General features: G+C 42.0%; 1 protein-coding gene across 1 annotated transcript in view; it reads left to right on the plus strand.

The window, feature by feature from the left end:
- Positions 1-835: 835 nt before the first annotated feature.
- LOC120397828 (glutamate decarboxylase 1-like) overlaps positions 836-16180 on the plus strand; it is a 72777-nt gene continuing 57432 nt past the window's right edge. The window contains exon 1 of the mRNA XM_039524364.1: positions 836-886. The gene's annotated coding sequence lies outside the window, so the exon portion shown is untranslated. The remainder of the gene's footprint in view (positions 887-16180) is intronic.

The raw sequence follows: 16180 nt of genomic DNA on the forward strand, positions 1-16180 counted from the left end.
CATTCTACAGGCACAGTAGTTATTTGGTGTACTACATGTGATGGAGTGTACCAGGCCCATTGAGGCCCCCTGCTGGAGACCTCATGGTCCTACCACACCCTTCCCCAGGAAAGAAGCCATGAAGGTGGGTCCTCCAGGACTTCCTAGAAAAGCTGCAGGGAAGCAGCCAATCAGAGTGTAGCAGGCTAAATTAAAAGGAGCTGCAGGGGTTGAGCTACTCAGTTCCTGGCTGGGACCAGAAGAGTAAGGAAGGGTACTTCTTGCTCAAGAGAGAACCAGAGGATGGGTTCTGGTGGCATTGGCATTCAGTGAGGAAGAAGAGGAGTTGAGAAATTCAGCTCTGAGGTAATGGTGAAGAGGAAGAGGCTATGTGAGAAGCATCCCAGGGAAGGCAGCAGCAGCAACTACAGCGGCATGTGGAACCTGAAATAGTGGGCAGGCCTGGGTTCCTCCCCACCCCCACTAGATGCTGGGGAAGTGGCCTAAGCCCCAAGAAGGAGATAAGACTCGGTACCAAAAGCCCGAGAAAGGTGATAGAATTTGAACATGACACAAGACAACCGCTGAGGACAAAGTCTCTAGGGAGAAAGCTGAGGGGTGGGTGGGGAGGGCACAACTCGATATCAGGGCAGGCACAGACTTAAAACTAGCCCAAAAGGGGCTGAGGAGTGAGCCCAGAGACAGGGCTAAAGATATTAAGAAGGGCACAGGGACAAGCCCTGTTGGGCCTTTTACTCTGAAAGTGGTTCATCCACCTTTTCACCTATTGACTGAGTGACTTAGTTGGAGGGCTGAGCCCCTGAAGACTCACCTGCCGAGAGCAACAGGGGACACCTCAAGCTGAAACAGCAAGTGCAGGTTTGCACCCAGGAGGCACTCATGAGAGGTTAGTGCACCCTGTCACACTCCATTCCTGTGCAGCCCCAATATTTACAATGCCATCAGGCTATTTGCTGCTGTTTGGACTGTGTATAGTCTCCCTCCTGTCGGGATATACCTACGCAGCCTGAAGCAGTGAGCCTCTGAGCCTGGGTTGATAGACTTGGGCTCACAGGGCTTGTGCTACCGCATTAAAAATAGCTGTGTAGACATTGCAACTTAGGCTCTAAAGCCTTGGAAGGGGATGGGCTTCTGAGCCCAAGGTCCAGCCTCAGCTGCAACATCTACACATTTCATTTTAGCCCAGTAACATGAACCTGAGTCTTTTGACCTGGGATGGGAGAGTCACGGTCCTGGGCTCCTGCTTGCTGTGTAGCTGCATCCTGTGTGAATTGGTTGTTTGCTCTGATCACCCCTTATCCCCTTTCCCTGGACATCCTTCCACTTACCTCCTCCCTCTCCCTGCCCTCCATGTTCCACCTGTTCCTCTCACTATCTCTCCTTTCCTTTCCTTTCCTTTCCTTCCTGATATCCAGACTAGTTGCGGCAATGAATCTTAACTTTATGGATGAGCTTAATCTTGAGAATATTTACATTGTCCATGCAGATAATAAGGGATATGGCGGCTTAGAGCAGATGCTAAGAGGCATGCACACTGAGATCAGCCCGAATATACTTGTGCTCAAGATTATTTCAAGGTGTGTTCCCTGAGCTGTCTTCAGATAAGGGGGAAACAATTGTATCTCCTTCTGCAGCTGTGAAAGATACACCTATTTCTAATGATGGAAGCATCAATGAGGATAATGCTACATAAAGGCTGTTCACTCAAATGTGTATGCCACAGCTGTTAGGAAATGCAATAGAAGACCTTGTACATACCAGAGTGAAGGCTACTCCTTGAGGGCTTGACGGACTCTTCCAGCACAAGCCTGCAGTGAAGGTGCTGCAGAGCTGCACTGCATCTGCAAAGCACAATGCTTCCCCAGGCCCGCCAAGGAAGTAAGAAGTAACCACTTTTTAGGTGGCTATAGCACTGTCTTCCACCTAGTCAGCACTGTTGGCTGGCGCTAAAGGGTAGCAGGGCAATGGTCTCATCCTCCCCACCGGGTGGCTAGTACTTCCAGGGACACTAACGGGGTGAAGTCCCTACACTCGACTCTTTATCACTCATAAATTAGAAAGAGGCGGGAGGGATAGCTCAGTGGTTTGAGCATTGGCCTGCTAAACCCAGGGTTGTAAATTCAGTCCTTGAGGGGGCCATCTAGGGATCTTGGGCAAAAATCTGCCTGGGGATTGGTCCTGCTTTGAGTAGGGGGTTGGACTAGATGACCTCCTGAGGTCCCTTCCAACCCTGATATTCTATTCTCTATCTAGGAGACATATTCATTCCAGATAGCTAATAAAACATGAAATGCTTCAGGAAAATAGTACAGATGACTAGTACCCCATACTGGTGATTCTTAGATGGTAGGACCCCAAAGGACCCTTGTGAACATCTAGTCTGACTTGCTGCATAACACAAGCTGTAGAATTTCACCCAGTTAGTCCTGCACTGACTTCAATAAATTGTAGCTGAGCTCCAGTGTACTCTTTAGAAAGACATCAAGTCCTCCACAGCCCCCATACTGTGCTTGGACAGCTCAACTGGCTGGTGCAGAGGAAGGAGGAGAAGCATGGCCATATGTTTATACCATATATTGCATTTAATTTCCTGGTTTAAAGTTAAAAAAAATGTAGAAATATTGGTAGGAAAATGCTCACTGCACAGGAGTAATAACCACATGAGATTAAAGGTAGGGAAGAATCAGGATCTTCACAACAAGGCAGAAACTAATAGCTTGATTTTGATCTCACTTGCTCCGGTGTAAACCAGAAAGAACTGAAGAAAAGTCTGTGAAGTTACCTGGGTATAAGTGATTCCAGACCCAAAAGAGAACTGGTTTTGGTAAAGCTTTGAGTGGAAAGTGATAGTTTATAACTGAAACTGTTTGGCAATCTTAACTCTAGTTCTTGTTAATAAGAAAACACTATAATACAGCTCTCTCGCATGCTTTTAAGCATTCCAGGACCTATATCAATCTGACTCAGACTTCCAATCTGTTTGACGTGAAATCATACCCCTGCTGCTGAGTCATTGTACTATAAGCTGAATTTGAGTTAAAATTGTTATGGGAAAAGCCTGGAACTGCTATTTAAAGTGTGTTTCATTGCCATTCTAACAAAATATTACCAAACAGTCTCCCATACTTCCCTTCCCTACACCTGTCATCGTGCCAAGTGTCTGTTGCCTTGATGGACGAAGTTCCATTTTCTGTTCTACTGTCTGTGACTCAGTGGTTCAGTTTTCCAGTGTAAACTAATGATCAACCAATTCAATTCTCTAGAATGGGGACATTTTCCCCCCACCACTCCCTTATTCCCAATCAACACTTCTAAACCCCTAATTCCTCCCACTCCATAATGCTATCGCAAACACTACCATATATTTGTGCACTGTAGGGAACTTTGAACTGCAAGGACAGTCTTCGTTTTGTAAAAAGCGACAAAGAGACCTGTGGCACCTTATAGACTAACAGAAATATTGGAGCATAAGCTTTCATGGGTGAATACCCACTTCATCAGACGAAGTGGGTATTCACCTACGAAAGCTTATCTCCAATACTTCTGTTAGTCTATAACAGGGGTTCTCAAACTGGGGGTCGGGACCCCTCAGGGGGTCATGAGCTTATTACATGGGGGGTCGCGAGCTGTCAGCCTCCACCCCAAACCCCGCTGTACCTCCAGCATTTATAATGGTGTTAAATATATAAAAAAGTGTTTTTAATGTATAGGGGGGGTCGCACTCAGAGACTTGCTGTGTGAAAGGGGTCACCAGTACAAAAGTCTGAGAACCCCGGTCTATAAGGTGCCACAGGACTGTTTGTCACTTTTTACAGATCCAGACTAACACGGCTACCCCTCTGATAGTCTTCATTTTGAATCTTGAACCACAGTGAACACATTGCTGGTATCTATCAAATTAAAAACTTGTGAATTTTCTAGTAATGGCTGTAAATCTAACTTTCTGTTTTTACTGACTGTAGTAGATAATAACAAATCCATTATAGGATCATGCTCCACATCAACACTTCCTTTACTCCTTATTTACTGTATTCTGGTAGTGTCTAGGAGCCCAGTCATGGACCATAACCTCATTGTGCTAGGTGCTGTACAAGACAGAACGGAAACACAGTCCCTACCCAAAAAGAGCTTACAATCTAAATATTAGGCCAGAGACAAGTAGTGGACATAGGTGGCTGAGGAAATAAAATTCCCCTTCATCATCCTGCCCTATTACAGAAGGGCATTCAAGCTCTAGTTTCTAAAGTCTCCAAGCTTCAAGTGAAACAGAACACTTCAGCAAACCACTGTTAAGGAGCCAGAGCTATTTGTTGCTGCTGTTAATTCTCTTTACTCCAACAGAGAAGAGAAAATGGAACTGTCACTTAGAAGTAAATAAAGCAGCTAAATGTTTGTGTTTTTTTCCTGACAGAAATATAGCATATATTTAAAAAATGATTTTAACCAGCAGGAATCTTAACACAATAATTCATCATAATGGATGTAGGGCATGCTGGTTGTTTGCTGACACTTTCAACAAGTGTCAGGTTATTAGAATGGAATATTACCCTTTCTTTCCACACTGAGTTATTAACTCAGCTAGCAATGGCTAAGAGCAATACTGTATACATTCAATCTTTACTTATTCCCATCTGAATTCATGTGGCTGGTCATTATTTAGCACACTGTGAACCTTCAACATAAAAATTAAAAGCATGTTACTGAAGTGGCATCAGAATAAAACTGCAGAACAAACATGGACCCTTCTCTGTCCTTGGATTTATAAATTTAGTATTCTTTTCTTGGAGATGACTAGCACCCTTCCCTTCTCTAGCAGCCTCTTCTTCAGTGACCTTAATTATCTTCATTCTGTAACTATCTTTTCCGTCCTTAGACTATAGGATTTCAGTCTCTTCACTGGGGCTTCCTGGACCACCACTAGTGGCACAATAGCCACAATCAAAGGAGAGCAATGAAGCCAATAGCCAGTACTGGCATTGACCGTATAGACCAAATTAATATCTGACTTTAACTGTATCCCTTAGCGCCCTAAGATGAAATAGGAATTAAAGCTACATTATTTGTATGGTGAAAGGTACAAATGGCTCACACATGTAGGGTTCATGGATGTTGAAGCACCCAGGATGAAGCTCCCCATAGAAAGAGTTAAAGATGCCATGCAGTAATTGCATCCAGAAAGTCATGAAGAGCAGTGTGTGGGTTAAAGCACTCTCCTTTCCCCAGGGACTTTAGACCTAAGTTTCTTACTATTGCAGAGCAGTTGCACAAAAGGAGAGGTAATGGGCACTGCTTTTCCAGACCATGTATTCCAAGGAAAAGCTCAAACTAAGAGTTTCCCAGATGTAAAGGGGCAGGGGCTTAAAAGTGAAAATGGGCACTCTGACCCTAAGAACTCCTCAGTGCCAACTGGCAAAGGGTTTGTTGTTCTGTTACAGCACTTCCTGACAGGTCTGACATACTCACTACACCTAACACACTGCTTTCATAGTCACCTTTGTTCACCTTGTCCTCATCTGGCTCTCCACAAACACAAGTCGACACCTTTCCGTTTTTTGCGTACACATTCTTTCCATATCTTGCCAAAGAGTTTTGTCATGGGATCAGCCCAGCATATTTTTGTCTGCCCAGTGGTCGCTTGTGGTCACTGGGGATCCAGTCACTGATGCAGGTTATCCACCTATTTTCTTGCCTGCAGACTACATGACCTGCCCATCTTCGCTTTGCACTACATCGCCTGCACTACATCGGTCACCTCTGTATGCCCTCTGATCTCATTCAGTATGTGATCACGGAGCGATATCTTACACATTCACCTTTCCATCACTCTCTAGGTGACAGTGAATTGTTCTTCCTCCGCTTTCATTGTTGACCAGTTTTCCACTCCGTATATCATTGCTGGCAGAACGGTGGAGTTAAACAGTTCTTTCCTTTTCCTCATGGGCAGTTCATCATCCTTTAGAGATGTCTTTATTTTGTTGAAACTTGCCCACCCCGCCTTTCTCCTGCTACAGCATTCCCCTTCGAATGAGTTGTCTGCTCAACTGCTGACACAGGTCAATATTTGTCGACCTCCTTAACCTTCTTTCATAGTATTTATTCAAAAAGTGTCCTGTAAGGTATCAAATGAAAGCTAGTGATACATTAGCCATCAATGTCATTGTGAAATGTATGTATTCACTCTTTCTGAGAAATTATGTATACTGCTGATATTGTACTTTAAAGTCTGTAACCAAACAAAGCGAGAAACAGGTATCTGCAAGACCGGAGGGAAGATAGTTATCTTTCTGTCCTACATAAATTAATCATTGTGAGCCAAAACCAAGGGGAGTTATGTTTGCATGGCATGTAATCTGGAAAAGCAAGTTAACATAGGGATGAGAAGGCAACCTAGCAGAAGTAGAGTAGAAAATATACAACACCCTGCATTTCAAAGGTCTTCTGGATTATAACAGGCTGTTCAAGGACAACATCTCATTATCCATTTCACTGAGGAACAACCTTGGTGGAGACAGGTGATTTGTGATCATTTGGATCCTGACTGAAAACCAGCAAGCTCTGCAGAAAGGCTTACAGGGTGAGAAGCTGCAGTAGAGAAGGACTGTAATCTGTTAAATTTAAGTTTTCAGTCCCTAAAATGGCAATGGGACCTTATGAGATTTCTACAAAACCACCTGTATGCAGTTTGTTCCCAGTGTTCTCCAAGGAAACAGGACATGTGTACACTTTGTACATAAACTACCCTAAGAAAATACTGGACTCCACATCCCAAATGGGAAACTAATTCACCAAGCCCCAAAATATGATTTTTGCTCAGTACAGGGCACTATTATTTATTTGCTTTAAAGTGCTTTTCCTTAGCTTCCCAGGCTTTTCAGCAAGTGTGAAAAATTGGGACGGGGGTGGGGGGGTAGTAGGAGCCTATATAAGAAAAAGACCCCAAAATTGGGACTGTTCCTATAAAATTGGGACATCTGGTCACCCTAGTGACCGAGCCAGAGCTCCTGAGACTCATGCACCCAGTGCCTAAGCCACTGAACCAAGCTGCCTTGCAGTGTGCCCAGGAAATCACCATATTTCTGGATTGGACAGGATGTTGAGCAGGGGGCAGAAGGGAAGGTTTGAGTTACAGACCTATGTGGAATATGCTCTGCCACCATCATTTTTTTAAACCTGCTGTTAGCTCAGGAGCCTCTGATTCCAACAATGAAGATATTACACAGGAAGAGCTATAGTCTGTCATGTAACCAGGTTCCTTGTATATATTGTTTAACATAGCTGAAGCTTGCAACTATGTTATTTAATATTGAGGGTGAATTTGTTTTTTTGTTTTTTGTTTCCACACTGCATGTTACAGGAAAAGTGATTGGTATCCCCATTCGGTGAGCATAGGTCAGAGACTAGTGTGTGGGGGTTAGGTTAGGAAATGCTGTAATGGTACAACAATGTGACAACAAAGGTCCACTTTGTAACACTTGTAAATAGAAATGGATCCTGGAGAATTCCCCCATGGTCAGGGAACGTCTTTGCTGGTGGAAGCAGATAATCCACCTCCTCACAAGCTGCCCTCCCCCTATCACTGATCTATATGGCAGGAGAGCTGGGGTTGAAAAAATGACTCGTTTACACACAGCTGAAGGTGGCATTTGGCTTCCTTGAAAACTTGGCCCCAAAATAATAAACCTATTAAAAGAAAATAATTGAAAATCACCTCTGACTTTCAGTAATTTCCCTAGAGGCTGCCAGGTTTCCCATGCAACTGTTCTCTGTGCTGATTAAGATGTTAGTAATGCCATCAACCCTTGAAGAGGAACACAAAACCCTGAACTTTGTTCTTTGTACTTCAGGATAAAGAGTGGAACAAAAACTCCCATTACCAGCTCACTTTTCACAGAAAGAGTTGGTATCATAACTCCCGGTGCATCACATGTAAAACTTTACAGCCAAGAGTGAAATCAATGTGTCAGACAAAGGCCTATAAAATATAAACCATGTGCTGCTAAGATCATTCATGAAACTGCTTTAGAACATCCTTACATTGGTGAGATAGAAAGCCAGTTATGATTTTTTTTAAAGAATCCTTGTTTTCTGGAAAATAATAATAAATATCCAATATGAGCCACAAGACAAAATAAATGGATAATAGCTGATTTCAGACCTCAAATCAGACAGTGTCTAAGATTAGTAAGTGCAACAGTGCCCTCTACATCTCATCAATTCAAGCACATCTAACAACGTTTTTCTAAAACTCTGATGAACTTGGAATAAAAATTTTTTTATAGGGTGACAAAGTTTTTGATGCATTATCTACACAAAAATAAATTTGGTTTATAAAAATAGTTGTCCACTTCAATTACTGTATATTATATCACCTGAATCTTCATATTTAAATCAACCATCACATTTAGAATGAATTATTTGAGAGTCACATCCTTAAATCTCTATTTTTTTTTTAATTAAGGCAACTCTCTTTTGATCTCAGTGGGAGATTGCTTGCGTAAAGAGTGAGTAAAAAGAGTGTGGGGTTCTGGATTTGACCCTATAACTTATGTGAGTAAACTGAAAACTTGCCCTCTGCTATTCAACAAATAAACTTGTGGAAGAGTGTTGCTGGCAAATTGTTGATGTACACATTGAACAGTATTGAAAGAACTGAACCTTGAGGAAGACTGTTAATCTGACACTTCCAGGAACCACAACAGTTACCCATTTTAGAAGCAGAGCTCTACTACTTCGACCACCCAATGCAGGGCAACTTGAGAGTTTGCACAGAAGGCCTTTGTGCCAAACTGTGTCATAAGTGGTGGTCAAATGTAGGAAGACAGCTCCTGTCTTTAGATTTTGTTGATAACCATTTTTGGTAAAGGCGGTCAAGGCCAAGACTTGCTCACAAGTGCTACGTCCTTTCCTGGACCCTGCCTGCATTGAATAATTAAAATGAAAACAAATACCTTATATTCAGGTGGTTTTAAGATTGTGAAGTGGAAAAAAGCAAGAAATGCAAAAGCTAAAGAGAGGTTGTTTTAAAGATAAAGGGCCAGAAGGGAAATGAACAGTGGTGGGTCCAGTATAGAGGGAGAAGAGGAAGCAAATGACTATGAGGCGCCTGGAGCACTTGCACACCTACCAGATTTCAAAATGAAAATGAGGGCAGTTGATCTAGTGCAATACAACAAATTCATCTGTTTCTGCATCCTTTCTTTCTCGCTGTCTGGTTTCTACACACACACCCAGCTGAATTGCTAAAATTTTGCATCTTTTCTCCCACAATACCCTTGATCTTCCTGGTTTTTGTGCCAACTTTTTTCCCTTAGTGTTTTCTGAGTCCCACTCCCAAGCCAGTGTCTGACCCACACAAACACCCTTTCTCATAATAATAGACTATTTTTAATCAAAGAGAAGTTGATCAATATTGGTAGATAGCAGACCCTGGTTCTCACTTTTCTTAATAAGTGAAGAAAAGGGAAGAAAGGCAGACCAGTCATGATTTAAAATCTGGATAAATCTTTTATTTTTATTTTGCTGAACTATCATAAGCTAGGAATTCACCCAGGTGGTGTAAATAAATAATATTGCTAATAATAATAAAACCCCTCACACATTTGAATGTAACTGGAGCTTATGTTATCTAAACACAGCAAGAGGAAAATTGTGCTTGGAATATTTTTAGAACAGCCCCTGGGTTCATTAATTTTTTATCTGCCAACAAAATGAAAGAGCAGTTTTGGAGTAATGTATTAAAGTGCCCTGCAGTTACTGAAGAAACTAATTATGATGAACAAACCACCTTCTAGGACAGAAGCTTCTGTACATTCCCTGGCAGACATGCAGGTTGTACTGCATTAAAGTATTATCAGTAACTCTCTTTTTTCTATTGATGAAGGGTAAGTCACTGGTTTTAAATAGAATCTCATCTCAGAATATTTCCTGTAGGCCATATGTCTATTCACTAAGAACACAAACTAAAAAAAAAAAAAAAAAAAAAAAAAAAAGACCGGGTTCCATTTTAATTTATTCTTAATTTTAAAAAAATGCAGCTAATTATCCATCCTTTCATATAGTGATGTCAAGTAAACTTAACCTTTGCTACTGTTCAGGAAAGCACTGAAGTTTATTCCTATTTAGGAGAGATTGGCCTTGGGTGACTTAAGCACAAATGCTCTCCTGACTAGGTATGCTTTTCAGAACCAGGGCTCTATTTCAGAAAGCCCATAAAATATTCTCTACACCAATGATTCCCCATGGTACCTCTGCATGAGGGAGTGGGCAGTTAGATTAGTTGCGTAGGAAGAACATATACACTTCTGTGCACTGAGGAGACAATTTATGAGCTGGTACTGAATATTAGTGTGGAAGGGAATGTTATTGAAAATGAGGGATAGATCAGTGGACATCAAATAACCACAAACTCCCACACAGCTTGTATGAAGGAGTCAGGGCTGGTATTTCAGCTCAGGGGATAAAAATGTGGGCATGGAGCAGTTGCAAAGCTGCCCTTTATAATTCTGAGTTGCAGTTTTGCCCACCAAGTCCCACTCCATTGCACCACCTCAATGTCTATGTAGTTCCTCACACAACCCTCTCCTCCTGCTGTGTCCTGGCATGGCTCACTCAAGGGCCTATCACAACTACAATGCCTGTACTTGGGAGACTGCTCCTGGGAACATAGGATCATCCTGAGGGGGGCAAACAGGGAAGAGATGGGGCCATAATAAAGTTCAATTGTGCTCTGCCTCTTAATTGGGCCCGTCACCAAATACAACAATTTGGCTTTGAATGACTAGACAGAGTAATTAAGAAAACTAAAGAAGTGATCTTTACTTTAGGCTATGATAACTCACTCTTGATCTAATTTTTGTCATTGAAGGAAGATGAAAGGTCCTAAGGGAACATTCTGCTCTCATCAAGGGTAGGTTGTTATGCTTTTAGAAAAAGCAAATATAATCTGATAACACTGGAGATTTGCAAAATAAAAAATATGGATTTTTTTAACCTGATACTGCTTAGAAAGATATTGTGCCAGCACAAAATACAGAATAAGAGTAATACATGAATTCTTTGTAACAACTGAGAGGACTATGGGACATGATTTTTAAAGCCATTGAACATATACTGTATAGAGGTATACCTTCAAACACAAATCCAAATATTAAAAAAAAGGAACCTTTTACTGCATGAACTGGATGATAAACTGCTTATAATGAGACAAAGAAAACTGGCCTTACCAAAATAAGGTTGATGTTTAAGGTTCAGGACTCAGTTTTCAGCAGGGAATGCTTCTTGAAAAAATAACCATAGGACCCGTGACTTAAATTGTCATTCAGGACAACAGTTATCTTCAGAAAAATCTCATTTAGAGTTGAGATGTCCCATAAAATTCACCTCTTCAGACAGCTAAACAAATAACCTTGTCATGTTTATTATTTCTTATGAACTGTGCACCACTGAAGATGTGTTGCTGCCCCTTCCCCTCACTTCTACAAAGGTTCTAGCACCCTTGGTTAGGACTTGCAGATGCAAGCTGCACGGAACAACTTGAAGGGGAGATGGCTGGATAAGGAAAGTGGTCAATGGAAGCATGTGATTAGGAGAAAAGACTGGTTAATGAAGGAAAAACAAAGCTCAGGAACAGGTTTGCTGAGTTGGAAAATGAAGGGGCACAGCAGGCAGTAACTGAAGGTGGGAGGGCAAGAAAGAGAAGAGCTTAGTCCTGTAAGAAGAGGGGAAGAGCTAGAGTTCAGAGCCCCAGGAGGATACAGGATGACTTGCAGATGATTGCAAGAGAGAATAAAAGACAAAAAGAATTGCAGCCAGAAAGAAGAGGAGGAAGGCCTGAGAATCACACGATCACCAGGAAAAGGCAGGTCTATGTGACTGGGCACTCTCCACTAAGAAGAACAGACAGGCCTGTCACCGGAGCTGATTTGGAGAACAGAAGAGTGTGCTGTTTGCCGGGAGCTAAGCTAGAGATGTGGATCTGAGGCTGAAGAGGATCCTAATGAGAGCAGGAAAGACTCCACTGATTGTCCTGGCACAGGTAGATTCTCGCTGGAATGTACCAAGGGAGACTATGCGAGACTGAGGAAGATGCTTAATGAAATGGATGCTCAGGTATCTCCAGTGGGATTCTGCCTGTCCCTAGAGGAGGAGAAGGAAGGCAAGACAAGATTTTGATGATTAACAGATGGCTCAAGCAGTGGTGCTATAAGGAGGGCTTTGGGATGTTTGACCACTGGGAGGCATTCATGGGCAGAGGACTGTTCTCATGGGATGGACTCCTAATGAATAGGGAGAGAAATAGACTTCTGTGATGGAGGTAGGCACAACTTAAGAGCTTTAAACTAGGAACTCAGGAGAGACAGTAGGTAGGGCTCATATAATAGGCCACACCTGATTTTAACATTCAGAGGGAAGAAAATCAAATAAGAGTGGATACAGCAATGGAGAAAGGAACAGCAGTGGGTAGGAGAATGGACATTAAGGGGAAGGACAGTGCTGATACCAGTCATATACGTAGAATAACTGTACCCAATCGGGCGAGGAATGTGGGAAAAGCCAAGCAGCAGCAATTAAGATGTGTGTACTTGAATGCAAGGAGCTGGGCAACAAAATGGAGGAACTAGAACTACCAATGCAGGAAGTGAAACCAGATATTATAGGGATAACAGAAACATGGTGGGATAGTAGTCATGACTAAAGTACAGGTGTTCAAGGATATATGCTATTCAGGAAAGATAGAAATAAAGGCAAGCATGGTGGGATAGTATTGAATACTAATGAGGTGGACTGTAAAAAATTAGAAGTAATGGAATGGATAAGACAGAGTCTGGGCCATAATCACTTTGGGAAAGAAAGCTAATAGAGTTTTCCCTGGGCTAGTGCTTGGGGTATGCTACAGACAGATACAGATTGGAAGACAAGTGCTGCTAATAATAGTAGGGCTCAGATTTTCCTGGATGTGATAGCTGACAGATTTCTTCACCAAACAGTTGCTGAATCAACAAGAGGTGATGCCATTTTAGGTTTGGTATTGGTGAGTAGTGAGGACCTTATAAGAGAACTGATTGTAGGAGACAGCGTTGGTTTGAGTGATAACGAGCTCATTCAGTTTAAACTAAATGGAGGGACCAAAAAATAAATAAATCTGCAACAAAGGTCCTTGATTTCAAAAGAACTAACAAAAAAAAATTAAGGGAATTAGGGACATGGACAGGACTGAAGAACTCAAGGATCTGAATGTGGAGGAGGCTTGGAATTACTTTGAAAGTTTCAGGATCTATCTGAAACCTACATCCCAAGCAAGGGGGGAAATTTTATAGAGAAGGCTTGCAAACCAAGCCAGGTGATTAAGAGAAAGCAGACAACCTACAAGGAATGGAAGATAGGAGGGATCAGCAAGGAAAGCTACCTCTTGGAGGTCAGAAAGTGTAGAGGTAAAGTGAGACCTGCCAAAAGCCAAGCAGTGTTGTAGCTTGCAGAGGGAATTAAAACCAGTAGTAAAAAGTTCTACAGCCATATAAATAAGATGGAAAGAAGAGGTGAGACTGCTCAACACTGAGGAAGGGGTGGAGTTTAAAGATAATCTAAGCCCGGCCCAGCACCTAAACAAATACTTTGCTTCAGTTTTAATGGGGCTAATCATAGAATCACAGAAATATAGGACTGGAAGGGACCTCAAGAGGTCATCTAGTCCAGTCCCCTGCACTCATGGCAGGACTAAGTATTATCTAGAACGTCCCGGACTGGTGTTTGCCTAATGAAGATCTTAGGGGTAATGACAGGGTGGCTAATGGGAATGGGTATATGGAGGTAGAAATTACTACATCCAAGGTGGAAGTCAACTCAAATACTTAATGTGACTAAATCAAGGGGCCTGGATAATCTCCATCCAGGGAATATTAAAGGAACTGGCACATGAAATTACTAGTCCAATAACAAGGATTTGTAATGAATCTGTAAACTCTGGGGAATTACTAATATAGTTCTTATTTATAAGGAAGAGGAAAAAGGTGATCTGCTAAACTATAGGCCTGTTACTTTGACCTCAGTTGTATGCAAGATCTTGGAACCAATTTTGAAAGAGAAAGTAGTTAAGGACATAGGGATAAACAGTCATTGGGATAAAATACAACATGGTTTTTAAAATGGTAGATTGTGCCAGACCAGCCTGATCTTCTTTGAGAAGATAACTGATTTTTTAGACAAAGGAAATACAGGTAGATCTAACCTACTGGATTTCCATAAGGCATTTAATACAGTTACACATGGGAAAATATTAGTTAAATTGGAGAAGATGGGGATTAATATGAGAACTGAAAGGTGGATAAGGAACTAGTTAAAGGAGAGACTACAATGTGTCATACTGAAAGGTGAACTGTCAGGCTGGAGGGACGTTACTAGTAGAGTTCATCAGGGATCGGTCTTGGGACCAATCTTATTTAACATTTCTATTAAGTGGGAATGTGCTCAGTAAAATTTGTGGATTACACAAAATTGGGAGATATTGCCAATACAGAGGCGGACCAGAAAATCACACGAAAAGATCTGGATGTCCTTGTAAACTGGAGTAATAGAAATGGAATGAAATTTAATAGTGCAAAGTGCAAGGTCATGCATTTAGGGACTAACAAGAAGAATTTTTGCTATAAACTGAGGACTGATCAGTTGGAAGACCTGGATGTATTGGTTGATCATAGGATGACTATTGTTGTCAGATGTTTGGCTGCATGTGTTTGTTCTCTCTGCGTGCTGCACTGGCTCTGGCCAGATAGCTCATACAGCAGGCTCTGATCGAACTGCCCAATAAGACCACTAGACTTGATTTAGTAGCGAAGGCATCTGGTCAGGTTTATTGCCGACAAAACATGGTGCTAATGCCCCAGCTCAATGGTTACAGGTAAACTAACACACGTATGCCATGACAATGGATGCAGCTCAATCAGTGTTGGGACTTTCTACTGCTCCTTAGGCTGGACGAAGGGTAAAAGTGAGGAATCCCAACATTTATAGACTGAGACAAACAATCTGGGTTAAACAATTTATGTATCATCTTACATATTTCATGAAATGTTTGTTACTTCCCCTTGAACTTTCCTTCTGATGTTTCAGACAAAACATTCCTATTCCCCACCTGTCTTTGTACTTTTACTCCTGATGCGTCAGACAAAATATCACTATTCATCACTTTTGTCAAACCATTTTACTGTGTGCTAGGTTGGGGTGTTCTTGTGCTGGCCTGCTGGAATGTGTTTACATATTCAGTGTGTTTTAGCAATGCTAGCAATACTGGTGCCGAGGTTATGTACCGGACACTGGCTTGCAGGCAAGTATCTGCCTTTGACAGGGCCTGACTGTTGCCCATAGCATAACTTTTGCTGACTTTGGTTCAGACCTCAGGCCTTGCACCAGGATCATGCTTCAGGCTCTTTCTACTACAACTAAGAGCTGCCAATGTGATGTGGCTGTGAAAAAGGCTAGTGCAATCCTAGGATACATCAGTCAAGGTATTTCCAGTAGAGACAAGGAAATGTTAATACTGTTAGACAAGGCATTGATGAGACTTCATCTGCAATACTGTGTGCAGTTCTGGTCTCCCATGTTTAAGAAAGATCAATTCAAACTGAAACAGGTGCAGCCACTAGGATGATCCGAGAAATGGAAAACCTACCTTATGAGAGGAGACTCAAAGAGCTTCACTTGTTTAGTCTTAACAAAAAGAAGGCTATGTGGGGAGATATGGCTGCTCTCTATAAATATATAAGAGGAAAAATACCGAGGAGGAGGAGTTATTTATTTTAAATGTCAGTGTGGACACAAGAACACAAGGATATACTGGCCATCATCAAGTTTTGGCTTTAAATTAGGTGAAGGTTTCTAACCCTCAGAGGAATGAAGTTCTGGAACAGCCTTCCAAGGGGAGCAGTGGGGGCAAAAGACATATCTGGCTTCAAGGCTGAGCTTGATAAGTTTATGGAGGGGATGGTATGATGGGACTGCCTACAACATCATGTGGCCCATCAGCAACTGCCAATAGCAAAAATTCCCAACGAACCGGGATGGGACACTAGATTGGGAGTGCTCTGAGTTACTATAGACAATTTGTTCCCAGCTTCTACCTGGTGGGTCTTGCCCACATGCTCAGTCTAACTGATCACCATATTTGGGGTCAGGAGGGAATTTTCTC

The sequence above is a fragment of the Mauremys reevesii genome, linkage group 2, assembly GCF_016161935.1.
Source record: "Mauremys reevesii isolate NIE-2019 linkage group 2, ASM1616193v1, whole genome shotgun sequence".
Classification (NCBI taxonomy): Eukaryota; Metazoa; Chordata; order Testudines; family Geoemydidae; genus Mauremys; species Mauremys reevesii.